We start from the raw sequence: 26,156 nt of genomic DNA on the forward strand, positions 1-26,156 counted from the left end.
GAAAAACATCTTGCCTCATTGGAAAATAAAATATTTGTATTGTGATGCTGATACAAACCATTAGCCACATTTACAGTAGCTGTGTTTAAGAAAGGGAAATTTGTTTCCCCTGATGTACCTTTGACTCCCTAGGTTGATTATATTGCTATATGAATTTAAATTTTTTTAAGATAATGCCCTTTGCAAAACACCCACAGAAATCCTAACATGAGCAGAGGATATATAAAATATTCACTTGCAAAACAAAAGATGGGCTCAGTTCAGGAAGGAGACCTGACACCAGAGAGATCCTGTTTCCAAAGGGAAGGTAACTGGTTGTGACAAGGCAGCTTACAAAACTGGACATCCTTAAAGGCAAATGACATGCTTCCCTTACCTGGAAACACTGTTATTAGGAACTAACAGAGGCATTCAGCACTTTGACATAACTCCAGGAAGAGGAGATGTCTCAGGTAAGCAGAGCTCATTCACATAAAGGTCTGGGAATTAAAAGCTTTGTGTTCACATTTCATCTGAAGCAGTGCCATGGATAACAGAAAAAACAAAATGTTCTGTTCCTATCTTATGTTTTCTCTGTCTTGAAAAGTGCAGGAGAGAAAAAAAAGTCTTTGCAGACATTTTGGATCTTCACAGGAACTAGTTTAAATTAGATTCTAGGGCCCAGAAGAAGGGCATCACACCGGTGGGAAAACATTCGTGTGACAAGAAGCATAGCTCATCAGTAAGCCAAGTCAAAGGGAGAGAGCTTTAAGGCAGAGAGACAAGTATTTTTCTTCATAGTATTTGTTGAACTCTTTACTTTAAAGGCTAATTTTATGAGTATAAAGTAAACTGAAAACAGATCATTCTAAAAATGAAGAGAGAGCTTAGGAGAGGAAGGAGGAAGAGGGGTGGGAACTGGATGGGAGGGAGGGTAAGTTGGAAGTATCACTATGACCCTAAATCTGTATACATGAAATTAGAATGCCTTAAATGAAATTTTAAAAAAAGAGAAAAAGTTGTAGGAAGGGAATATAATTATTTTCTTAGCATTGTATCTACAAAGCACATTGACTCTGTTAATAAGTAGTTTAAAAATTAAAATTAAAAAAATGGAAGAAGAGCAAAAGCAAAACAAGTTGATTCTCTTGTCTTTGGTTTAAGTAGAGAATGAGCTATTTATGACATCACTAATTAACAGTTTTTCGCTCTCACTGAAATCCTGCAATAACAAGAACACACACATATACACACCCCACATTGGGGAGGTGCTTAAAGAGCTAGCTCAAAGAAACAGTAACATAGAAATGATAGAAAAAAAAAAATGGGTTTCCAGCTCCTGCACTCGTATTGCCAACATTTTGGGCATGGTTTAAGGCCTGGTTTTTAGACTGACACACACAGGAAGTCTTAGAGTAAAATGAGCAAATTCAATGAAGGATAAAGCAGATTTTCACCATAGTTCTGTAAAAAAGTCACATTATTATTATTGTAACATTGTAAAACTTAATTTTAAAATTTCACGTTATTTCCATTTTCCCCTTGGAAACTTTTGGAGTTAGGTAGAATATTTAAGCTAATCTTTATAGATATCATTATAATACAAATATATTTATATACACTTGGTACAGCTACACATAGGAATCTCAGCTCACTAATTTTTTGTAAAAGAAATATCTCTCCTTACATTTAAAAATCATTGTATTTGTTTCTACCCAACTGGGGAGACATTTAACCTGGGTCTTTCACCTAGACTTTCACCTGTATCCTCATAATCCCAGGAAAATATCCTTTTAGGCTTTCATGCAGTGCTCCTGTGTGTATGTGTGTGTGCGCGCACACATGTGTACAAGGGCATACATCCATCTATGAGCTTTCCCAGTGATCTTTGGCTATCTATTCACAAAGGTCACCGCTGAGGCCTTCTTTAATCCTAAATACTTGATCCTAACCCATGGGACCGGCAGCATTCTGCATTGCTTTCTTCTACCCATAGAGAAGAAAGTCTACAGGTTTGCCAATGGTCTCATTTTCCTGATAGAACACATTGCTCTTACACTCTAGGGTGCTATGCCTTCCCCAGAGCAATATCAGGGAACCATTTTTAGTATGTGCAGATACCCCCAGTCTCTGCCTCTCACCAGTTTAGGAGTATCTGCCTCTTATTAGTCTAGAGAGAACCCTTGTTTTCCAAGTTCATTTGGTTTTTCCTGTATACGCCTATTGTTCCTTGTACATTGTCACTTCTTATACCCTCTAAAACCCTGAAGATCTTTTTTGGGATTATGCTTTTGGGAAGAGAAAAGCTGGAAAGATGGAACTATTACTAACTTTGCTTAATGTTCCTCCTTTCTGGAAATGATTTACAGAAAATTTGAGTGAGTGAAAAGAAAAATGAGGACATCTAGGGAGTAAGTATCATAAATAAATATCTCAAAATCCCTTAAACAAGTGTCTCAAAATGGAGTTTACCACTAGAAAACAGACGATGAAAGCCTTCCAGGTCAGTTTTTTTTTTTCTATGCTGTTTATTCCAATTGACTTTTGGGGTTGCAAAATCAACTTAGTGAGTGAGTCAAAATAGAATTTAAAAAAAAAAACCAGAATAGTCAAATAGAATCATAAAGATAATTCTGTTACTCTATACAAAGGCATTCTTTAGAAATTCCTCTTCTTTGAAGTCAATAACCAAAGAATGCTAGATAAAATTTCAGAAAAAAATACCTTAAAAAATTCTTGATATTGCATTACCTGAATATCATAAAACACAGTTTGGCTTAACATTGTATTTCTCACTATGCAACTTGTTATCCAGTTTTAAATCAGTAGATTTGGAAGGCATGAGGCACAGTCACACACAAGTCCATGTGTATCAGGCACAGTATCAACTAGATTTCACAATGTTGATTGCAATAAAAATCATTTAGAAGGCATTGGTCTAGCCCTGAGATCCTTATTGGAATCATTGAATATCATGTACTGAAGTTATGGTTTACTGAAATGAGTCAATCTCACAGTCAGATTTAGTCTTGATTTCTTATTTATAATGTGCTGTCATTTAAGTTTTAAGCTTTTTCAAACTTGTGACATGATGAAAAATGAAAATGTTGCCATGTTTTGTGATGATTATACGAAGCATCAGGACACTGTACTTCACATATCATAAGTGCTCACTCCACCCTACCCACCCAACAAATAAGATCTTATGACTACTAGAAAAATAGTTTATAATTTTCTTCTGTTTCCTCTAACTCCACTGATGTTTTCTTACTTTGGGCCATGATGTCCCTTACTTAGATGAGTCTAGTAGGCTCAGAACATGCCTCTTTGTCTGCTGTTTGTTTCTCCAGCTCCTGGGATCATTCTAAATTAAAAATATCACTTTGTCACACTATTTTTTGTTAACTGTGGGGAAAAACCCAACATAACACAAAATTCGCCTTCCCAACAAGCTCCAGGTGTATAGTGCAATGTTATCAACCACATGCACATTGTTGTACAACGAGTCCCCATAACTGTTCCTGTACCATTCTTCAAGTGTATACCTATCAAAGAACAATACTTCCCTCGCCTCCCCACCAATGATCAGGTCATTTTCTTGATTAAAACATTGCAGTTACTCAGTTTTGCTTTCAACTATCTTAAGAGGAAAGACAGCTGTCTCCAGGGATAGCTATTGTTTCAATCCCCAGCTCCATCTCTCACTATTACCCATTTTGCCCTCAGTGCTTCATTCACACCCAACCTCATCCACTTCCTTAAATATGTCCTGTCCTCTTTTTAATGAATCTATAGATTTTCCATCTTCTTTGCCTGGAGTCCTCTTCCTATGCATCTTTCCATTCTTGGCATGGAGGTCGCCTCCTATGTTATGTTAGATTTCACTCTAAGTTAGAAATGTTTTTGCCTACAAAAGTGGGGAAACTGAAATAAAAGTTACCTAAGCCAAAAGGAGTTTGTCTTATAAAACAAGAATGATAGATATAGGGGTCTGTTGGCTCAGTTCAAGAAGCAGACTATATCAGGGGCTTTGTGTTGTGAACTCTGGACTTCCTTTGGTCTTAACCTCATTGTCATAGGACAGTTACAGCTTCTCTAAGGATTCATTCTCTCTCAACACATAGTAAGGAAAAAGTCATAAAAACATAGCTAAGGGGTGAAAATGAGTCTTTCCAGAAGCCCATAGAAGACTTCCACATATATATCATTGTCCAGAACTGTATCCTGTGCATACCCCTAAGTGAGAACCTGGGACCACCCTCCAATGATCAAGAGAACTCACAGAGAAGTATGTGGGTGCTGGATCTCAGAAAAAGCAATACAGAATTTTTATAGCCCATACTAGCTCTTTGATTAGAAAGCTATGTTTCTCCATCTCAGCCCTACCCAGATGCATATTTGATCATCTATGATAGCTGGACTCCATGATGATCCTCGATAATACCACCTGTCAGTAGTTATGACCTTGCATAATCTGCTTCAATACTGTTAAAGTTAGTTGATGTGGCCAGCAGAGTGCAATAAAAAAATGGTGAAATATCATTTCTAGGGCTAGAGCATAAAGACATTGTGGTTTATGGCTTCATCTATAGAATGACCCATTCTTGGTGAAGTCAGTCGCCAATGCTAGATACTCAGGAAAACCTTATGAAGAAGCCTACATGGCATGTTGCTGAGGCCTCAAAGCAACAACCATCCAGGAACTAATGCTTTTTTTCAGCAGTCTTTTGAGTGAGTCATCTTGGAAGTGATTTTTCCAGCTCCAGCTAAGAGCTTGTCTACAACCTCATGGGAGAATCTGAACCAGAATTACCCACATTGGCTGTTTTTAAATTCCTGGCCTACATACATCATGAGATAATAAATGTTGGTTGTCTCAAGTTTCTAAATTTTGGGCTCACTTATTATGCAGCAATAGATAACTAACACAGATCTGTCTGCCCAGTACACTTTAAGCTTCTTAAAAAAACAAAACAAGGCCATTACAACTACCACTTCAAGTTATACCCTAGTCACAATGGCAGAAATTCATTTCTTCATTTTTAATTCATTAGAAATTCATAGAAATTAGAAATTCATAGAAAGCAGAAGTCTGGTGTGGTTACAGTGATAATTTTTATTTTAATAGAGTCATGAGTGGGGCTGATATTGTGGCTTAGTGGGTAAAGCTGATGCTTGCAATGGCTGCATCCCATGTGGTTGCAAGTTCATGTCCTGGCTGCTCCACTTTTGATCCAGCTTCCTGCTGGTAGCCTGGAGAAAAAAGCAGAGGATGGCCTGAGTGCTTGGGCCCCTGAATCCTGTTGGAGACCTGAATGAAGCTCCTAGATCCTGACTTCAGCTTGACCTAGCCCTGGCCATTGAGGTCTTCTGGTGAGTGAACCAGCAGATGGAAGACCTCTCTTTGTATCTCCTCTTTCTGTAACTATAGCTTTCAAATAGATAAATGAATATTAAAAAAAGAAGTGATTAGCTCATGTGATTGAAAAGAGAAGCAAGGTAGATCCAGCTTCAGTTAGTCCTACTAGACCTTCACTTCCTTCATTTGAGGATTCTTTAAACAAAAGAGAGTCATGAATGACTTCGAGTAAGGGTCAACATGTAATTGTGATAATACAATTCATAAGTCACACTTCTTACAATTAAGGTTAATTAATTAAGAAACAAATGGGGAATACCAGAAGACATTGGTACCTGGCTTTGAGAGGTACACAGACTCTGATGTTCAATTATTAGTCAAGAAAAAAAGCAGGGACCAATGCTGTGGCTCAGTGGGTTAAAGTCCCGGCCCAATGCACTGGCATCCCATGTGAGCACCAGTTCGAGTCCCAGCTTCTCCACTTCTGGTTCAGCTCCCTGCTAATGCACCTGGGAAGGTAGTGGAAGATAGCCCACGTCCTTGGGCCACTGTGCTCACATGGAAGACCTGTAAGAAGTTGCTGGCTAATGGCTTCGAACTGGCACAGCTGCTGTCATTGCAGCTGTATGGGGAGTGAACCGGCGGATGGACGACCTCTCTCTTTCTCTCTGCCTCTCCTTCTCTCTGTAACTGTGTCTTTCTTTCTTTCTTTTTTTTTGACAGGCAGAGTTAGACAGTGAGAGAGAGAGAGAGAGACAGAGACAGAGACAGAGAGAAAGGTCTTCCTTCTGTTGGTTCACCCCCCAAATGGCTGCCATGGCCGGCGTGCTGCACCATTCCAAAGCCAGGAGCCAGGTGCCTCCTCCTGGTCCCCCATGCAGGTGCAGGGCCCAAGGGCTTAGGCCATCCTCCACTGCCTTCCCAGGCCACAGCAGAGAGCTGGACTGGAAGAGGAGCAACCGGGACAGAATCTGGCGCCCCAACTGGGACAAGAACCTGGGGTACCGACGCTGCAGGTGGAGGATTAGCCTAGTGAGCCGCGGCGCTGGCCCTGTAACTGTGTCTTTCAAATGAGAAAGAAATCAAAGAGCACAAGCTGCCTTCACTGCTGCTTGATGTTGGTTGTGTCTAAAGTGCTTTTCTTTATAGCTGCTCAGCCCCTTCACTTTAGTCTCACGCAGGAATCACCTTCTCAGAAAAGTGATAATTGACCATTCCACTTAACTTACTCTCAGGATTTTCTAAACAAAAATACTGATTTCTTTCCTGTATAGAACATCTTACTATCCTAAATGATCTTATTTAGATGCTTGTTTACTTGTTTTTTGCCTTCTCTGACTAGAATCTAAGCTCTTGGAAGACAAGAACAATTTTTTCAGTGCTTGGAAAGATAAAAGCTTGGTAAACCTTGGTAAACAGACTTGGAATGAACGAATGCAAAATGATGTAGTATTGGTAATTAACTAACTCTGATATTGGCAATCCTTAGGATCAGTCACCAGATGAGGAGAAAATGTGCACGTTTAACAAACTGGAGCACAAGAACCCCAAAATAAGATACGGAGAATCTACACCCATGGGAATCTTTTATTGAGTTCTGATGGGGACATCTCTTTACTGGGCAGTATTTCTCAAGAAAAATGAGGTAAGAGGGTTAGAGTATCTACTACATGCCAGATTTATAACTATTCCTTTACTTACTGTGCCTGATTTCATCCTTGTAAGAACTTTAGAAAGGTACTTCCAATGCATGTGCATGCATTCACAGTAACTTTTCCTCTCAGATCTGGGTTGTGGGAGACTGGGAATCCAGCTTGTCTCCGAAGAATATTGACTAGTAATACTTTTGGTTACAAATTACAGTATGCCTGAAGAGTTAAGTAGATAGTGGTTTATTTTTTACAAAGTAGGCAGTTGCAAGCATTGTGTCAGAATTGCAAAGGTAGTTGAGTGGAAATACACTTGGGCTTCATGGTCATAAGATTGTGCCTGTATGCCCAATCATTACAAGGAGGCTTGAAAAAGTTAATGGAAAGATGCAATTAAAATATAATACACATTTTCATGAATGTTTTGAAGCTCACTGATAATTTGCATTTAAGATGGAAAGAATGAGGGCAAAACTATACCTGCCAGTCTATCCATGTATCCTATTTTGGTTAGAAAAGCAAAAGCTTTCTCTTAATCCACCCTGGCAGACTCTATCTAGATGTCATTGTCAATAAGAGGGTCATATGGCCAAGTGAAACAGCAAGTGGAGCTGGAGAAGTGAGACACAGAATTCATATGAGTGCTTCACCTGTCTTGAGCACTGTGAGAAGGGAAATTCAATGGGGCCTATAATTTAGACAGCAAGAGAAAGTGGATCTCAGCTAAAGTGTGTTCTAAAAACAATCTGCCTACACATAAACATCAAAAGCAAAAATTCCTGTAGATTTACTTATAGATGAGCTAAGATTATATTTTTCACTGTCAATAGATTTAAAATGCCCTGATAGAGGTAAGTGTCTAGCCCAGCAGTGAAGATGCCTGCATCCCACTCTCCTCTAGCCACCAGAGATACCAAAAGGAAAGAAGGCCAAGGGGAAGAATGTGGCCCTGTTGTCATGAAGAAGAAAGAGGTCAAGAAGGTAGTGAATCCTCTGTTTGAGAAAAGGCCTAAGAGCTTTGGCATTGAACCGGACACTCAGCCCATGTGGAACCTCACTCACTTTGTCAAATGGTCCTGCTACATCCGATTGCAGAGCAGAGGTCACCTTGCAGAAGCAGCTAAAGGTGCCTCCTGCCATTAACCAGTTCACAAAAGCCCTGAGCCACCACACAGCTACTCAATGGCTGAAGGTGGCTGACCCACAAGTACAGGCCAGAGACCGCACAAGAGAAGAAGCGAAGGCTGTTTACTCAGACCGAGACTAAAGCTGCTGTCCTCTGGGCAGGTATCAGCACTGTCACCACCTTGGTGGAGAATAAGCAGGCTCAGCTGGTGGTGTTTGCATATGATGTGGATCCCATCGAGTGGGCTGTCTTTTGCCTGCCCTGTGTTGTAAGATGAGGGTATCTTATTGCATCGCCGAGAGAAAGGTCTGCACTGTGATGCAGTAGGCTAAGCCTCTGCCTGCGGGCCTGATGCTAGTCCCGGCTACTCTTCTTCCTATGCATCTCTCTGCTATGGCCTGGGAAAGTAGCGGCAGATGGCCCAAGCACTTGGGCCCCAGAACCCAAATGGGAGACCTGGAAGAAGCTGCTGGCTCCTGGATTTGGATTGGCCCAAATCTGGCCACTGTGGCCATTTGGGGAGTGCACTAGTGGGTGGAAGACCTCTCTGTCTCTCCCTCTCTCTGCCTCTCACGTAAATAAATAAAATCTTAAAAAAAAGAGAAAGGCCTGGCTGGGTGTCTTATCTACAGGAAGACCTGCACCATTGTCACTTTTGCACAAGTAAACTCAGAAGAAAAAGCGGCTCTGGCCAAGCTGGTGAAAGCCATCAGGCCGATTACAATGACAGATGCGATGAGATCCACTGCCGCTGGGGAGTTACCATCCTGGGTCCCAAATCTGTGGCTCCTATTGCTAAGCTGGAAAAGACCAAAACTAAAGGACTGGCCATGTGCACTGTTGCGTTTCCTGTACCTAGTAATAAAGATTTTCCCTCTCCCTCAAAAAGATGTTTGCATCCCATAATGAACTATTTGAGTTCCACAACTGACTGGGCTCCTGATTCCAGTTTTCTGCTAATGCAAACCCTGGGAGGTGGCAGTGTTAGATGGCTAAAGTAACTGCATTTCTGCTGTCCACAAGACCTGGATTGAATTCCTTCTCCTGGTTCCAACGCTAACCACTGTGGGCATTTGGAGCGTGAGTCAACACAAGAGCTTTATCTATCTACCTATCAATAAATCTACAATCTTTATATAAATATATAATCTTTCTTTCTTTCTTTCTTTCTTTCTTTCTTTCTTTCTTTCTTTCTTTCTTTCTTTCTTTCTTTCTATGTCTCTGGGCTAAAAAAGAGGTCAAATATTTGAAACTTGTAAGTATTGGGCATATTTGTTTCCCAGCATTGAGTCAACATAGCAAATAAAATGAGAGGCTGGTCCTTTTCTTTCTCCTCAACTCCTCAGTCTCTTGCTTTATCTCCTCACTGTCAGATGTGCTGGAAAAGCTGGTCTTATTGTGAAAACAAACAGCAAACACTTTTATCCGTCTGCCACTTCGTGTGCTATTCTTGAGTTTTAAACTTTTCAGTGTTTATTGGTCTTTGTAGACATCCACAGATTCTCATATCTACTGTGATGGACTTCAGTGGAGATGGCAAGGAAAATAAAAAACTCAGAAGAGGAGAAGAAATAATGGAAGAAGCAAATAAAAGAGGAGAGAAATAAACTGGGTGAGACAAAAGCAGGAAAGGAGAGGGGACTGGAGGAAGGGAGGACAGGACGGTGGAATGGGTTTTGGAAACAAATGGTTTAAAAGGGAAGAGGAAAGAAGAGCAGAGGAATGGCTGAGAATGGCAAAAGGGGGAGAGGGCAATGAGGTATCCTGTGTGACACCTGGCACTCCAAATACTGTATTGTATTTAATCTGAATGATAGTCCTGCAAGAGGGATAGCCTTGTCCCCCAGTGCAGGTGAGGAAACCGAGTCACATGCCGCCTTCACACTGATTCATTCAGACGACTCAGGAACAGGACTTAGTACCAGCAGAGGCTTTAAGAATCAAATGCTTGCCACATCATCTCAGGAGAAAGGATACCAGGAAGTACAACAGGAAATGAATTGGCCTAGGAGGAGGCCTGCCAGGAAAGAACAGGGAGGGTTGAGACAAAGTAACTGGAGTTACCATCAAAGGGGACATCTGGTGCCCTACAGCCTTCATTAAAGTTGTGGTTACTCTTTAACGACTGTGTACACTATTAGATTAATTAATTAGATTCTAGTATACTCCTTATAGACCCCAGGAGGGCTGCCAATAAAGAGTTCAGATGTTATGGTTCTGGAACCCAGAAGGTTGGAATCATAAACAAAGCAAGGTTCCTTGGATTCAGTTCCTGGTGAAGTTTATGGCCCTAAGGCAGGATTAGGTAGTGCGTTCTCCTTGTGCCCAGGGCTCCAAATCCAAACCAAACTATCTGAGCTATCTCCTGGGAAGATGACTAAGCAGGGGTCCCAACATAACCAGGCTGCTTCGTCCTGAGTTTTCCGATTGACATAGGACCACAAAGCCAATATTTGATTTTCAATATGCACAAGATTGTCTAAAAATCCTGCTCTTTACATCATCTGGTAAAATTTAGGAATTCAAAGAATGAGGCTGGGTTGTTTGGAAGAGCTTCTGGGAGACAACTGCAATCACTGTTTGAAGAAATGAAATGATGCAGCACTCTTGATGGCATAGAAAATAATATGTTCTGCAAAATGTGGACACTAATGTCTTTGAATTGTAGAGTTATTTAGAAGAATGTACTTTGAAAGTTTTAGAAATATGTTTCCCAATTTATGTCACTTATGTTTTCAATTTGATGCATATTGAAATGTGATATATGATAAATTTTATTTACTTATGCTTAATATTTAATTTTTTTGATAAATAATTAAATTGAAATTCACAGTGATAAACCATTGCTTTATTGTTTAATTAGCAGCATTTTTGTTTCTTAGTAATGTATAAAGAAATTTTGAATCATGTCCTAAGAAATATGGTATGCTGTAGTTATAAGTAATCATTTATTTATAGCAGAAAGGGACATTAGAGACTCAGAGCCTTCTATCTTATAGGTGAGATACCTGAAACACAGGAAAGTTAAAAGAGCTTCTCACAATCAAGATACCAGCTACTGGCGAAGCCAGCATTAGAACTCACATGTCCCCATTGTAGGACAGGCAGATCAATCGGATATTACCACAGTCTAGAAGTAAGATGTGGCTTCAAATTCTGACTTTTCCTCTTGGCAGGTCTGCGACCTTGACCTTGGTCATGTAACTTGTCTTCTCTGCACATAAGAGTTATTACCTGCAAACTGAGAATAATAATACTAAATGTACATAACATACCCTGTGATGTCCTTGGCACAGGTAAGCATTCATTGTGTATCAGGTCATGGTGCTACCATGAAGCTGCCAGGAGGTGTTTTTTTTTTTTTTTACTACATCTTTTGGGAATGGGTAATCTTGTACTGTGACCTGTCCTCTCCTTTATCCTCCCCTCATCTTCCTTTCTTTCCATCTGTCCATTGCTTTTACTCTTCTTTCTGTTATTCAGAAATAAAATACTTTTCAGTGGGCGTTTTATTTCTATAAAAGTAAAACAAATTCCTACCTGCTCTGGAATGAGAGAGTTCAGGATCCTGGTAATAAGGTAAAGTTGAAACTGCAAGAATGTTCTGATTTCAGTGATCTGCAGAAAAAGAGGTCTGAAGAGCGAGACAGAATGGAGGGAAGGCTGGCCCAAGAACACTGGAGCAGATTGAGAATGATGGGCCTTGTATTCATCAGACACTAGGACTGGTTTTACAAGTTGCGAGCTCCTGCTCTATGCCAGGCTATGGGCTAGGGCTTCCTTTCAGCTTTCTTTTGTTTGTTTAAACTCTTTTCTGTTATGTCAGATCTTCAGTAGAGCTTTGTTAACCATCATGATCTTGTCTTAATAGTGCTTTGGAGGAATTAAGGGGGAATTGTGGGTCTATATTTAGAGGAATGCGTGACAACTGGATAAGCCACTACAAGATGTCAGGTGGTGACTTGTGCAGAGCAAAGTTACTCCTGAGCTGAATAAGGGTAACAAACTTTAGAACCGGGATTGGCAAAACATTGCTATAACTGGTGAGATCATAATTATTACAGACTTTGATAGCATATAGACTTTGCCATATCCATACAATTCTGTCATTGCAGAATGAAAGAACCATAAACAGTACATAAAAGCTCAAAGAATATACATGGCTGTGTTTCAATAAAATGCTTACAAAAATCTTTAGCCTGTAATTTGCTGATCTCAGCTTTAGAGGGTTCTCATACACTTCAATGTTTGCCATAAACTGGTTATTTTTCTTCTCTCCTTCTCCAACTTGCTATTTTAATAATTATGTGTGCACCCCTAAGTTTTCCACAACTACTCATACTCTTCCATCTTAGTTTAGTCTACTATAATAAAATGCCGTTGATGAGGTGGCTTAGACAACAGATAGTTACTTCTGTGAGAAGTCTTAGAGAAGTCTGAGATCAGTGTGCCAGCATAGTTAGGTTCTGGTGAAGGTCTTCTTCCTGATTTGCAAATGGCTTGGTTTGCTGTATCTTCTCATGGCAGAGAGAGAGTCATCATCTCTCCAGTTTCTCATATTATAAAGACACTAATCTTATTTCTAAGGGCTCCACATTCATGATCCAATTCTCTGCCTAAAAGCCTCATCTCCAGGTACCATCACATTGGGTATTGGGGTTTTAACATAGCAATTTGAGGTGTTGGGGGCATAAACATCAAGTCCATAGAACTTTCCAATATAGGTATTAGTGAATTTTATTAGCTAAGGTGTGCTGGTTACAAACTAAAGAAAATAAATTCTGAATAGTTTAAACTAATAAACCTAGGAAGGGTAGGATTTCATGGTAAGAAATTGAGGTGACTCATTGAGTAAAATAAAGAAGCCAACAGTAAAACTTAGTACAGAAATCGGGAATCTCTGAAGCTCTCTGCAGCAGGAGTTAATTATCTTCTCTCCAGATTATATGTGTGCATGTAACTACTCTCCCAGGATGCTCAGTTCTTGGAACTTCCATTCAGGTTTCCCATTCCCAGGATACAAATGTGGATTACCTGGCAACTAGATCAGGGGCGTCTGTCTCGGTGGTGTCATCTTGGCTCTGGTAGTTACGGTTCCTTGATAACCATGTGATTACTGAGATGTGAACAAGGGATCACCTGAATTGGTGTTTACTGAATACTTCAGCATTTAGTGTATTCTGTATATCAAGGAACACATAGATTAGAGCAACGTAGTTCCTTTGTTCAATAGTTTATTGCATTCTTGTGGAATTGTTTTTATATTTTCTTATCATTTCATAATCTGTTTTCATTTGACAATCTCAAAAATTTTGACTCCTGGTACCGTTATCTTCTTTGACAAATGTGTAGGATTAGAAGCAAGAGCTCCGTCTCCAGAGTTGGAAACACCTAGGTTCAACTTGCTTTAATTGTAGCCCTAGATGTGTTATTTAGGTTCTCTCAGCTTCTTTATTTATAAACTAGGATTATAGTACTAGGAGAGAGAGGAAAAGACAGAATGTTAAATAGGATAATGTATGTGTGTGCCCCAGGCATGTATGTGTAATCTATTGATGCTATTACTCATGTGGCTCCAATGCTATTGATCACCAGAGCTTAGGAATTGACTTTCAGAAAAGTTGTGTGACTTGAGTAATATCACTCACTATTGGAACATAAATTTTACTGTGAGAGGAAGTGAGGAAGTGCCTATGAAAAAAATGAATCCTAACTCCAAGACAACATAACTGCCAAGATGGCAGAGCACCAGTCAGATCATGCTTATCCAGGCCCATAGGCGATGATGCTAATGACTATAGCTATTATATAGACTATATAGCTATATTGAAGTTTTGGTGACATTTTCAAAATAGTTTTTGAATACTCTGTGTGTGCCTGCTCATTAACATGTGTGTGCATACATGTGCACATGAGTGTTTGCATGTGTGGAGCTCTTTTCTATTCCAGTTAGCTCTTAAAATACATTTAAAAGGGATGTTCTCATGGAAATTACAGAAAATTTGAAAATTAAACATTTTTATTTAGAAATTATTAAATGGGCCTTTAAGAACCCTTTGTCCAAATTCTCTCAGACATGTAAGAGGAAAAGTTTGACAGAGCTGGGACAAGTTGAAAATTTAAAGCTAGAACTCACACAACATTTGGCATTTCATTCATTCATGTTCCAAGCATTTGTTCATGGTTAAAAACTTACTTGGTCATTAAAATACTGGAGAGTCCTGATATGACTCCTTAGAAAGCAGTTACACCAAATGTCCAGATAAAAGCTAAAGCACATATAGTTCTTCAATAGTCTTCATTCATTCATTCATTTGTTACTCATTCATCTGACTATTCAAAATAACAGACCAGAATTATCATCATTAACAGTGTTTTTGAGAAAGGGGAGTCCCGAACAATGGGGGCCTCTTTTTCTACTGGGCCAGTTGGGTGTTGAAATTTGGAGTTTTTGAGAATTGAAGGAGCGCTGAGGGAGAGAAAAATTAGGGTCTCAAGGAGCAATTTGGAAGTATCAGAGTAAGGAAGAGATGACTGCGGGTTAAGGGGTTTATTGTCAGATGAACTCTAGGTTTTCATTAGAATTCCTCAAATTTATAAAATATTTAATTTTCTCCAAGAAATTATAGCAGTTGGAGATTGAATTTTGGCACACAAACCTGTTGCATATAGTAGGGATAATACAAGTGGATTATAGATAAGGGTCAGAGGGACTACAGATGAATTAGTAGAAAGTTGGTGAAAAAGTGGTGGTTATTAGGTCTGTTCACCAACATTTAGATTTTTTTTTTCTGAACATGTGGCAATATTTAGCCTCCTCCCCTTCTTTGAAATTTCTCATGATGCTATAATTTGCAAGACAAATGAAATACAAATAGAAGCATCGTGTATCTTTCTGGGAGAAGCTGCAAGATCCTGTGTGTGACTCTCCATGTTCCCTTGTCACTGTAAGGGATCAGATGTTAAGAAGGCATCTCTGTGTTTTCAAGTTCTTGAGAACTCCAGTGAGCAGATCCCTCTGCCTATATCTATTCAACGTGTTGCATGAATGAGAAATAATTATCATTTGCATTAAGTGGTTAATATTTATTTGCTTGTTTATTTTTAATTTATGTGAAAGACAGGGAGACCCAGAGAGACAGAGAAAGACAGAGATTTTTCAACTGCTGGACTCCAGTGTATTCAACAGGTAGGGGGCTAGGCCAGGCCAAAAGTAGGAGGCCAGAACTTAATACAGGTCTCCCAGTTAGGCTGCAGGGATCCAAGTACTTAAACCATCACTAGCTGCCTTCCAAGGTCTGCATTAGCAGGGATCTGGAATCAAAAGCATATCTGGGACTCAAACCCTGGCGCTCCAATATGGGATGCAGGTTTCCCAAGTGATGTCTTATTTATTTATTTATTTATTTGACAGGCAGAGTGGACAGTGAGAGAGAGAGACAGAGAGAAAGGTCTTCCTTTGCCGTTGGTTCACCCTCCAATGGCTGCCGCGGCCGGCGCGCTACAGCCGGTGCACTGCGCTGATCTGATGGCAGGAGCCAGGAGCCAGGTGCTTTTCCTGGTCTCCAATGGGGTGCAGGGCCCAAGCACCTGGGCCATCCTCCACTGCACTCCCTTGGCCACAGCAGAAGGCTGGCCTGGAAGAGGGGCAACCGGGACAGAATCCAGCGCCCCGACCGGGACTAGAACCCGGTGTGCCAGTGCCGCTAGGCGGAGGATTAGCCTAGTGAGCCGCGGCGCCGGCCTCCAAGTGATGTCTTAAACTGCTGCACCAAGTACCTATCCCAAACCATTGGAATTTGAGGATGTGGAACAACCCATCCTATCTTGAACAACACTGAAAATGTTGAACATTTGCCAGAGTGTCTTGGCTTTCCATGCCTGAAATACTCTCATGGGCTTTTCAGCCAGATCCGAATGCCTTTAGGGCTGATTCTGAGGCCAGAGTGCTATTTAGGACATCTGCCATTCTATGAGTCTGCTGAGTATCTCACTTCCCATGTTGGATCACTCTCCCCTTTATTTATTCTATCTGTTAGTGTTAGCAGGTACTAGACTTGTTTATGTGCTCCCTTTGACTCTTAGTCCTTTCATTATGATCAATTGTGAACTGAAATTGATCACTTGGACTAGTGAGATGGCATTGGTACATGCCACCTTGATGGGATTGAATTGGAATCCCCTGGTATGTTTCTAACTCTACCATTTGGGGCAAGTCAGCTTGAGCATGTCCCAAATTATACATCTCTTCCCTCTCTTATTCCCACTCTTATGTTTAACAGGGATCACATTTCAGTTAATTTTCAACACTTAAGAATAACTGTGTATTAATTACAGAAATAAACCAGTCATATTAAGTAGAACAGACAAAAAAACTACTAAGAGGGATAATGTATTAAGTTGTTCATTAACAGTCAGGGCTATGCTGATCAAGTCACCATTTCCCATAGTGTCCATTTCACTTCAGGAGGTTTCCTTTTTGGTGTTCAGTCAGTTGTCACCGATCAGGGAGAACATATGGTATTTGTCCCTTTGGGACTGGCTTATCTCACTCAGCATGATATGTTCCAGATTCCTCCATTTTGTTGCAAATGACTGGATTTCTTTGTTTCTTGCTGCGGTTTAGTATTCTAAAGAGTACATATCCCATAATTTCTTTATCCAGTCTACCGTTGATGGGCATTTAGGTTGGTTCCAGGTCTTAGCTATTGTGAATTGAGCTGCAATAAACATTAGGGTGCAGACCGCTTTTTTGTTTGCCAATTTCATTTCCTTTGGGTAAATTCCAAGGAGTGGGATGGCTGGGTCGAATGGTAGGGTTATCTTCAGGTTTCTGAGGAATCTCCAGACTGACTTCCATAGTGGCTTGACCAGTTTGCATTCCCAGCAACAGTGGGTTAGTGTCCCTTTTTCCCCACATCCTCGCCAGCATCTGTTGTTGGTAGATTTCTGCATGTGAGCCATTCTAACTGGGGTGAGGTGAAACCTCATTGTGGTTTTGATTTGCATTTCCCTGATTACTAATGACCTTGAACATTTTTTCATGTGCCTATTGGCCATTTGGATTTCCTCTTTTGAAAAATGTCTATTGAGGTCCTTGGCCCATCTCTTAAGTGGGTTGTTGGTTTTGATGTTGTGGAGTTTCTTGATCTCTTTGTAGATTCTGGTTATGAACCCTTTATCTGTTGCATAGTTTGCAAATATTTTTTCCCATTCTGTCGGTTGTCTCTTCACTCTCTTGACTGTTTCTTTTGCAGTACAGAAACTTCTCAATTTGACTGCCTGTGCCTCCCGGGTCTTTTCCAGAAATTCTTTGCCTGTGCCAATATCTTGAAGGGTTTCTCCAAAGATCTCTGTGAGTGAGATCCCAGTGGAAAGAACAGGTCTTCAAAGAAGGAGGTACCTTTCTCTGAAGGGAGGAGAGAACCTCCACTTTGACTATGACCTTGTCTAAACAAGATAAGAGTCGGAGAACTCAGAGGGCTTCCATAGCCTTGGAAACTCATGACTGGAGCATAGGGAGATTACTGATGCCATAGACAGGAGTGTCAATTGGTAAAGTCAATAACAGGAGTCACTGTGCACTTACTCCTCATGTAGGATCTCTGTCCTTAATGTGCTGTGCATTGAGATTTAATGCTATAACGAGCACTCAAACAATATATTTCACTTTGTGTTTCTATGGGGGTGCAAACTGTTGAAATCTTTACTTAATGCATACTAAACTGATCTTCTGTAAAAAAGAAAAAAAAAGAAATTATCAATTCCCAACTTGACTCTCACTGGGATTAAACATGACAATAGGTCTGATCTGATTTCATCATCATTTAAAAAAATCATCTATTATTTTTCACTTTATGTTTCTGTGTGGGAGCAAACTGTTGAAATCCTTACTTAATGTATACTAAGCTGATCTTCTGTATATTAAGATAATCGAAAATGAATCTTGATGTGAATGGAAGGGGAGAGGGAGTGGGAAAGGGGAGGGTTGTGGGTGGGAGGGACGGTATGGGGGGGAAGCCATTGTAATCCATAAGTCGTACTTTGGAAATTTATATTCATTAAATAAAAGTTAAAAAAAAGTTGAACATTTGAACTTGACAGTGCAACTTAACAGTGGAAGCCAGTTATGTGCAGATCTTCAGTCTTGAGGGACTCCAGTTGAGATAGGGATTGCCCAATAAATGCTTGCTAAGCACCTAAATGTTGTAGTCATGTTAGCGCCTAATGTGCAAATATGTCACAGTCTCCTCAAAGACAGAATGAAGCAGTCACAGTAGAGAGGAGGAAACAAACTGGCAAAGTCGTGAGTACAGATCAGGGGTGCTTAGTATGTTGTTGGACTCCAGAGTAGGGCTTTTTGCATCATCCTGGAATTGTCATGGAAATTCCCATGGAGATGTATTTCCTGAATTAGTCTTGATACACAAGTGAGAGTGAGTTAAGGCAAGAAACAGTAGGAAAGTATTTCAAGGAGAATGAATATCAGTGTGAGGTCCAGACAGGGAAAATGCTAGCTCACTTGGGGAACCCTGAAGAATTCTTATACTTGGTTCAAGTAACTGAAGTGAAGCTATAGATTCTAGAGTTCCTGGATGCTGTGTGCAGGGTTTGAATTTCATCTGGCATAACATAGAATGGTACTAGAAGATTTTTGTTACATCTCATCCTCACAGAAATCCTGTGAGGCGAGTGCTATCACCCCCAGGGAGCCACAGAGGGCAGGTGAAGTGCTTTATGTCCATGTGGCTATTAAGCAACCAGATGAGACTTAAATAACTGTTCTCTGAACTTCTCAAATTCTTGTCTAATTTCTTCCTTAGGACACTCTTTTTTTTTTTCTAAAGATTTATTTATTTATTTGAAAATCAGAGTTACACAGAGAGAGAAGGAGAGGCAGAGTGTCGCTCCCCCTCTTCGTGGAGGAATGACACTAAACCCTGCCTAGGCTTCATATCCGAGTCACGGCACCATTATGTCGCTCCCCCTCTTCGTGGAGGAGCGACACTAGACCCTGCGCTGTTCTTTCGTCTGCTCGGCCCTCCCTGGGTTTGCTGCTGGTTCTTTCCGGGTTGGCTACCGACCCTCCACCTCCGTGGAAGGGCGGTTCCCCCTGCCACTTTCCCCACTTCCGCAGGGGAGCGGCACACCGCCAGCCGGCTCTCTCGGGGGCTGCACAGGTGTTCCTTCAGATAGATGTTCCCCCTTAGATGTTCCTCGTGCATGTTGTCTCTCTCCTCCTTTATAGTCCTCTTCCGCCAATCCCAACTCGGCTGCCCACACGCCGAGTACGCTGCTCTCCTCCAATCAGGAGCAGGATCAGCTCCTGGAGGTCATCACTCAAGTTGGCAAGAGGCAGCTGCGTAGAAGCTGTTTTCTTCTCTCCCAGCGCCATATTGTGGGAGAGCAGATGCATAGAATAAGTCTTAATTCCAGTAACTTAGTCCAGTCCGGGTTGCTCCCCACAGATCCCCCTTTCTTTTTATTTTTTGGCGTTGATACGCGCCTGTCTTTGGTGTCCTGCGGCACACACTCTGCTCTGCTTGCTAGAGTTGCCCACAGGTGCTTACAAGTCCTATCAATCAGGCAAACCGAATCCGGGTCCTCTCTTCGCCATGTTGTGAGGAGGTTTTTAGGCGCTGATGCGTGCCTGTGTTCGGTGCCCTGCAGCGCATGCTCTACTCTGCTAGAACTGCCTGCAGGTGCTTACAAAACCTAGCAATCAGGCAAACCGAATCCAAGCCTTCTCATTGCCGTATTGTGGGGAGACTTATTGATGTTAATTCGTGCCTGTCTTCGGTGACCTGCGGCGCATAAGCTGCTAGCCGCCCGCAGGTGCTTATCATCCTAATCAGGCAGACTGAATCCAGGCTCTCTCATTGCTGTGTTTTGGGGAGGCCTTTCTCTATTTCTCTATCTCCGGGCATTCCTATTTTACTTCTATCTACCAGCATTCCTATTTCTCTCATTTTACTTCTAAAACTTCTGTTTCTCTTATCCCTGCGGCTTCCCGGCGCCTGCCCCGAGGCTGCTTCTCAGCGGCTTCCCGGCTCTGAGCCGCTTCAGCCAGCTTCTCTCATCTGCGCGGCTTCCCGGCTTCGTGCCCGCACCACGACCTCGCACTAGCCCAGCGTTCCCTATCTACTTGTGCCCTGCACGCTCTCTCTGCGCGCGGCAGCCTCTGCAAGTCACACAGCCCCAGCTCACATTTCCGCCACTAGCGTTCAATCCAAGTTCCCCGGGCTAACCTGGCGAATTCAACCCAGCTCACGTTTCCGCCCCACGATTTGGCTTCCTGTCCTTTGCTCCCTGGGCTAATCTGACGGATTCCAACCTGGCTTACGTTTCCGCTTCTGGTTTTAACTTTTCGCCCCTTATTCCCGGGCTAACTCGACGAATCCCAAAGTAGCTTTCGTCTCCGCCTCAGCCTGCCCCCGCGGCTACATCCTCCCTAACATATTTTTCTCTACCCGGTATGTTTCCCTAAGTTTTCTTCCAACAATATTCCTCCCTCATTTCTCCTGGCTTCTCCCCACAGTCTGTATCCAAGTCTAAATTTCTTATAGGTTTCACTTTCACTTTCAACCTGCAGTCCGTATCTGAGTCTAAGTTTCTTCTTGCTTTCACTTTAAATCCTAACTTCTTTCCCACAGTCTGTATCCGAGTCTGTTTGTTCTAGCTTTCACTTTCGCTTTCGACCTTAGAGATTTCTCCCAGCTTCCCCCCGTAGTCCGTATCCGAGTCTATGCCTAGGCTTTCAATAGCTTCTTCCCTCCTAAGTTTCCTATCCGAGTCATGGCACCATTATGTCGCCCCCCCCCCCCCCCTTCATGGAGGAACGACACTAAACCCTGCACTGTTCTTTCGTCTGCTCGGCCCTCCCCGGGTTTGCTGCTGGTTCTTCCCGGGTTGGCTACCGACCCTCCACCTCCGTGGAAGGGCGGTTCCTCCTGCCACTTTCCCCACTTCCGCAGGGGAGCGGCACACCGCCGGCCGGCTCTCTCGGGGGCTGCACAGGTGTTCCTTCAGATAGATGTTCCCCCTTAGATGTTCCTCGTGCATGTTGTCTCTCTCCTCCTTTATAGTCCTCTTCCGCCAATCCCAACTCGGCTGCCCACACGCCGAGTACGCTGCTCTCCTCCAATCAGGAGCAGGATCAGCTCCTGGGGGTCAGCACTCAAGTTGGCAAGAGGCAGCTGCGTAGAAGCTGTTTTCTTCTCTCCCAGCGCCATATTGTGGGAGAGCAGATGCATAGAATAAGTCTTAATTCCAGTAACTTAGTCCAGTCCGGGTTGCTCCCCACAGCAGAGAGAGAGAGAGAGAGAGAGAGAGAGAGAGGTCTTCCATCCGCTGGTTCACTTCCCAATTGGCAGCAATGGCTGGAGCTGTGCTGATCCGAAGCCAGGAGCTTTGTCCGGGTCTCCCACGTGGATGAAGGGGCCCAAGGATTTGGGCTTTCTTCTACTGCTTTCCCAGGCCATAGCAGAAAGCTGGATTGGAAGTGGAACAGCCGGGACTTGAACCGGTGCCTATGTGGGATTTCAGCACTGCATGCGGTGGCTTAACCTGCCACACCACAGCACCGGCCCCTTAGGACACTCTGACCACAATGACCTATATGTATGTGTTCTTCAAGTCTTCAAGATCTTTTGGGTATTAGGAAACTTGAGCTTGCCACTGCCTGTGGCTGGTCAATGGGTATCCAGATCTTCCACTGCCTTTATTTTGCCACATGATGTCCTCTAAAGGATCATTTCTTGAGATCACCTTATTTGAATTACCTCTTTATCTTAGTTTTTCACATTGTCTTGATATCCAGCTACATGTTTTTATTCTATAATAATAACTATTTTTTGAGAATTTTCTTTGACATGTATTTATATGCTTTTCTGTGTATTTTTTCCTTCAGAATCTCTAAGCTACAGCAAAACTGCACTGCTGTTATTTTCATCTACCTCTGTATCCCTTGCATTGAGAGTAGATCTTTGACTTATGGAAGATGGCTGAGGAAAGATTGTGGAAGGAATTCATGGTGCAATACATGAATACTTCAAGGGCACTGCCTAGAAAAACAACTCTGTGCATTATATTGAAGGATAATATGGGATGTCTGTGCATCGGAGAAGGTTTTTACTCATTTGGGGACTTCCTGAATTCCTATATGTCACCCATATAGGAATTGAAAAATTCAGCAAAGAATTCCCTTTTATAAACAAAACAAACAAGAAAAATATCTTCCCAAAATAAAGAAGGCTGTATGTTTAGCAAGGATCCTTCTTTGAATTCACTAAATACTACTGAACACTGACTACATACCAAAAGTCCCTGAGTATGTATGCACAGATGTGCAACACCACATTCCTGCCAATGTTATACAGATCTTATGTCTTTTGATGCTATTATTTTATTGTCTTGACTTTCAGTGTTAATCTGAATAACATTTTACATTGGAGAAAATGCAGTTCCCGAAGAAAATAATCCAAGTCAATTGAGTAATGTGAGGAAATAAATCAAAGATAACATTGTGGAATTTTAGTGCTATGTGGCCTCATACATAATTTCAGCTCATATCTTTGGTTTATAGCTGGAACACTGAATCACAGATTTTAAGTGGCATGCCTGAGGCCATCTGCAAGGCAATGGGGGATTGGGTTCTTCTCATTCCTATTTTAGTTTTTGCAGTGCAGAAAATTAAGAATTAGAGAAAAAGAAAATAGAGAAATTTCCTTCCATTAAGAGAAATATTTAACCACTTTTAAGGGACATTACTTTTGGAATTTATAATGAATCATGATTTCCACTTGATAATTGTTCAATCATGCAAAAGCCATCAGTTGAATTATATTGAACATTTTAAAACCTGACAAGAGCTGTGAAATATGAGTGAATCTTATTTCTACTAATCTCTGTTTGAGGTATTACTTGGATGCAATTGAGCCTTTAGTAATTTTAACTCGTATGTCTAATACTCTGTTGATGCATATTCGCCTTTAAGGTTAAAAGCTCATTTTTTCTAGTAATTAAAATTCCTGCAGTACTTAGTTCTGAAGGTAGAGTTAGGATCTTTCTGGAGAGCTGCTGGTGAGAGGCACCAGTGGGCGGTGGTGAGTGCAGTTAGGCCTCTGTGCTGTGAGCAGTTAGGCAGCAACCTCATGCCCAATGACCATAACAGTGACTTTAGGAGGCTTCCAATATGGCTGAAAAGGGAAAAGACATGATGATTCTGGTAGCAGATGGTAATAGAAGAAAAATGGAGGAAGTGTACTCCCAGTGGGGAGCTGGAAAGACTTTTGCAGTGGAAACTCTACAGAAAGAAGAGGAATACTGTGGAGGAGTGTGAAAGGTGAGGACTCACAGCAGCAAGTGGGGCTAGCATCCACAACTCTTATAGCCAGGGCTGGAGGAGACACCAAGTTCTGAGAGTGAGGTGAGGGCAGATTGAGGCAGCTCATGCCACTGGGGATATTGGATGAGGGAGATCCTTGTGTACCACACTGACTTTGAGTCTGGCCTCAAGACCTAGCAGGGGGCAGGGAACCCTCTAATCCAAAGCATATTTCCTTCTCTGCATCCACACACAATGTTACCCTGGATTCTCATCCCACACTTGAACACTGGCCAGAGCTCCCTAGCTCAACCCAGCACATACCTCTGGGTATCCATTGATAGATCAGACACTGCTAAGACATAGAGGCATACAAAGATAAAACCCATCAACAGAGAAAACCAAGTGTTTTCACAAATGCCTAAAAATAATTTCAGGAATACAAGAAACAAGAACAAGGAAGACAACATGACTCCCCCAAAGGAACAAAACAACACTTCAATATTAGAATGTGAAGATGAAGAGATTGGTGAAATGCCTGAAAAGGAATTCAAGAGAATCATCATAGGATTACTGAGAAGCAATGAGAAGCAAATACATGAGATGAAGTAATCCATACATGACATGGATGAAAAATTCTCCCATGAGATAGAAATCTTGAAGAGAAATCAAACAGAAATATTAGAAATGAAGAATTCAGTATGTCAAATTAAAAAATAGGAGGAAGCCTTAAAAACTTACTTGGTAGGCCGGTGCCGCGGCTCAGTAGGCTAATCCTCTGCCTTGTGGTGCTGGCATACTGGGTTCTAGTCCCGGGCGGGCCCCAGATTCTGTCCTGGTTGCCCCTCTTCCAGGCCAGCTCTCTGCTGTGGCCCGGGAAGGCAGTGGAGGATGGCCCAAGTGCTTGGGCCCTGCACCCCATGGGAGACCAGGAGAAGCACCTGGCTCCTGCCTTTGGATAGGCACGGTGCGCCGGCAGCAACACGCCGGTGATGGTGGCCATTGGAGGGTGAACCAACGGCAAAAGGAAGACCTTTCTCTCTGTCTCTCTCTCACTGTCCACTCTGCCTGTCAAAAAAAACCCAAAAAACAAAAAACAAAAAACAAAAAAACAACTTACTTGGTGAGGCAAAAGGAAGGATATCTGAGCTAGAAGACCAATCTTTGGAAACATCTCATCTGACAAAAAAAAAAAAAAAATAAGGAAGAGAAATTAGAAAAACTAAAAACCATGTTCAAGGTTTATGGGATTCTCTCAAGTGACCCAACAAATAGGTTTAGGAGTTCCTGAAGGAGTGGGAAGAGAGAATGGATTAGGAGGCCTATTCAGTGAAATAGTAACAGCAAACTTTTCTAATTTGGAGAAAGAAAGTGCAGGAAGCACATAGAGCTCCTAATAGTCATGACCAGGAAAATCTTCACCATAACTCATTGTAGTCAAATTTTCAACAGAGAAAACATAAAAAAGATTCTAAAATATGCATGAGAGAAATACCAGATTGCATTTGGAGGATCTCCAATTAGAATGACCGAAGATTTTTCATAAGAAACCCTATGGGCTATGAGAGAATGGAGAGACATAGTCCAAGACTTAAGAGAATAAAACTGTCAACCCAGAATACTATATACTGCAAAGCTTTCATTTGTGAATGAAGGTGAAATAAACACCTTCCATAACAAACAGAAATTCAAAGAATCTGTCACCATTCATTCAGCCTTACGAAAGATGCTTAAGGATGTGCTATATAGAAGCACAGAAAGACAGTCTTCTCTATGAAAAAATGTGAAAGCAGAAAATCTCCTAGGAAAAGTACAATGAAATGCAAACCAAACAATAGGAATATTTACAGAAAATGGCATGGACAAACAGTTACTTAGCAATAGTAACCTTGAATATAAATGGTCTAAATTCTCCAATTAAAGATCTTATGTATATAAAGATAATTGAAAATGAATCTTAATGTGAATGGAATGGGAGAGGGAGGGGGAGATGGGAAGGTTGTGGGTGGGAGGGAAGTTATGGGGGGGAAAAAGCCATTGTAATCCATAAGCTGTACTTTGGAAATTTATATTTACTAAATAAAAGTTAAAAAAAATACAGATCAGCTGAATGAATTAAAAAAAAACACCTATTTGTTGCCTACAGAAACATACTTTACTATCTAAGACACACACAGACTAAAAGTGAAAGGATGGAAAAAAATATTCCATGCTAATAGACAGCAAAAATGAGGAGATTCAGCCATTTTAACATCAGACAAAATGAAATTTAACACAAAAACTTTTTTATAGAAAGCTTTTATTTAATAAATATAAGTTTCATAAGTGCAACTTTCGGATTATAGCAGTTCTTCCCAAGGGGCCGATGCTATGGCGTATCGGGTAAAGCTGCTGCCTGCAGTGCTGGCATCACATGTGGGCAACAGTTCGAATCCCTACTGCTCCACTTCTGATCCAGCTCCCTGATATGGCCTGGGAAGCATAGAAAATGGTCCAAGTCCATGGGCCCCTGCATCTGCATGGGAGACCTGGAAGAAGCTCCTGGCTACTGGCTTCAGATTAGCTCACCTCTGGCTGTTGTAACCATTTGGGGAATAGATCAGGGGATCCCCACCCCACCTTTGCTTTTGCCTCTCTGTAGCTCTGCTGTTTGAATAAGTAAACAAATCTTTAAAAAAGAGAGACAAAGAAGGGCATAATATAATGATTAAAGGACAA

The 26,156-nt window shown here is 41.5% G+C and overlaps 1 long non-coding RNA gene and 1 pseudogene across 3 annotated transcripts in view; both read left to right on the top strand.

The window, feature by feature from the left end:
- The first annotated feature begins 7,481 nt into the window (after nt 1-7,481).
- LOC138850032 (large ribosomal subunit protein eL8 pseudogene) lies at nt 7,482-8,958 on the top strand (annotated as a pseudogene).
- A 913-nt stretch (nt 8,959-9,871) lies between these two features.
- LOC103348134 (uncharacterized) overlaps nt 9,872-26,156 on the top strand; it is a 192,432-nt gene continuing 176,147 nt past the window's right edge. For 2 of the 3 annotated variants that reach the window (XR_011389340.1, XR_011389342.1), the window contains exons 1-2: nt 10,337-10,620; nt 11,290-11,409. This is a non-coding gene — a long non-coding RNA (uncharacterized lncRNA). Of the gene's footprint in view, nt 10,621-11,289; nt 11,410-26,156 lie in introns of all 3 variants that reach the window. The other variant, XR_011389341.1, reaches the window with a different exon arrangement.

This window comes from Oryctolagus cuniculus, chromosome 6, assembly GCF_964237555.1.
Source record: "Oryctolagus cuniculus chromosome 6, mOryCun1.1, whole genome shotgun sequence".
NCBI classification, from domain to species: domain Eukaryota; kingdom Metazoa; phylum Chordata; class Mammalia; order Lagomorpha; family Leporidae; genus Oryctolagus; species Oryctolagus cuniculus.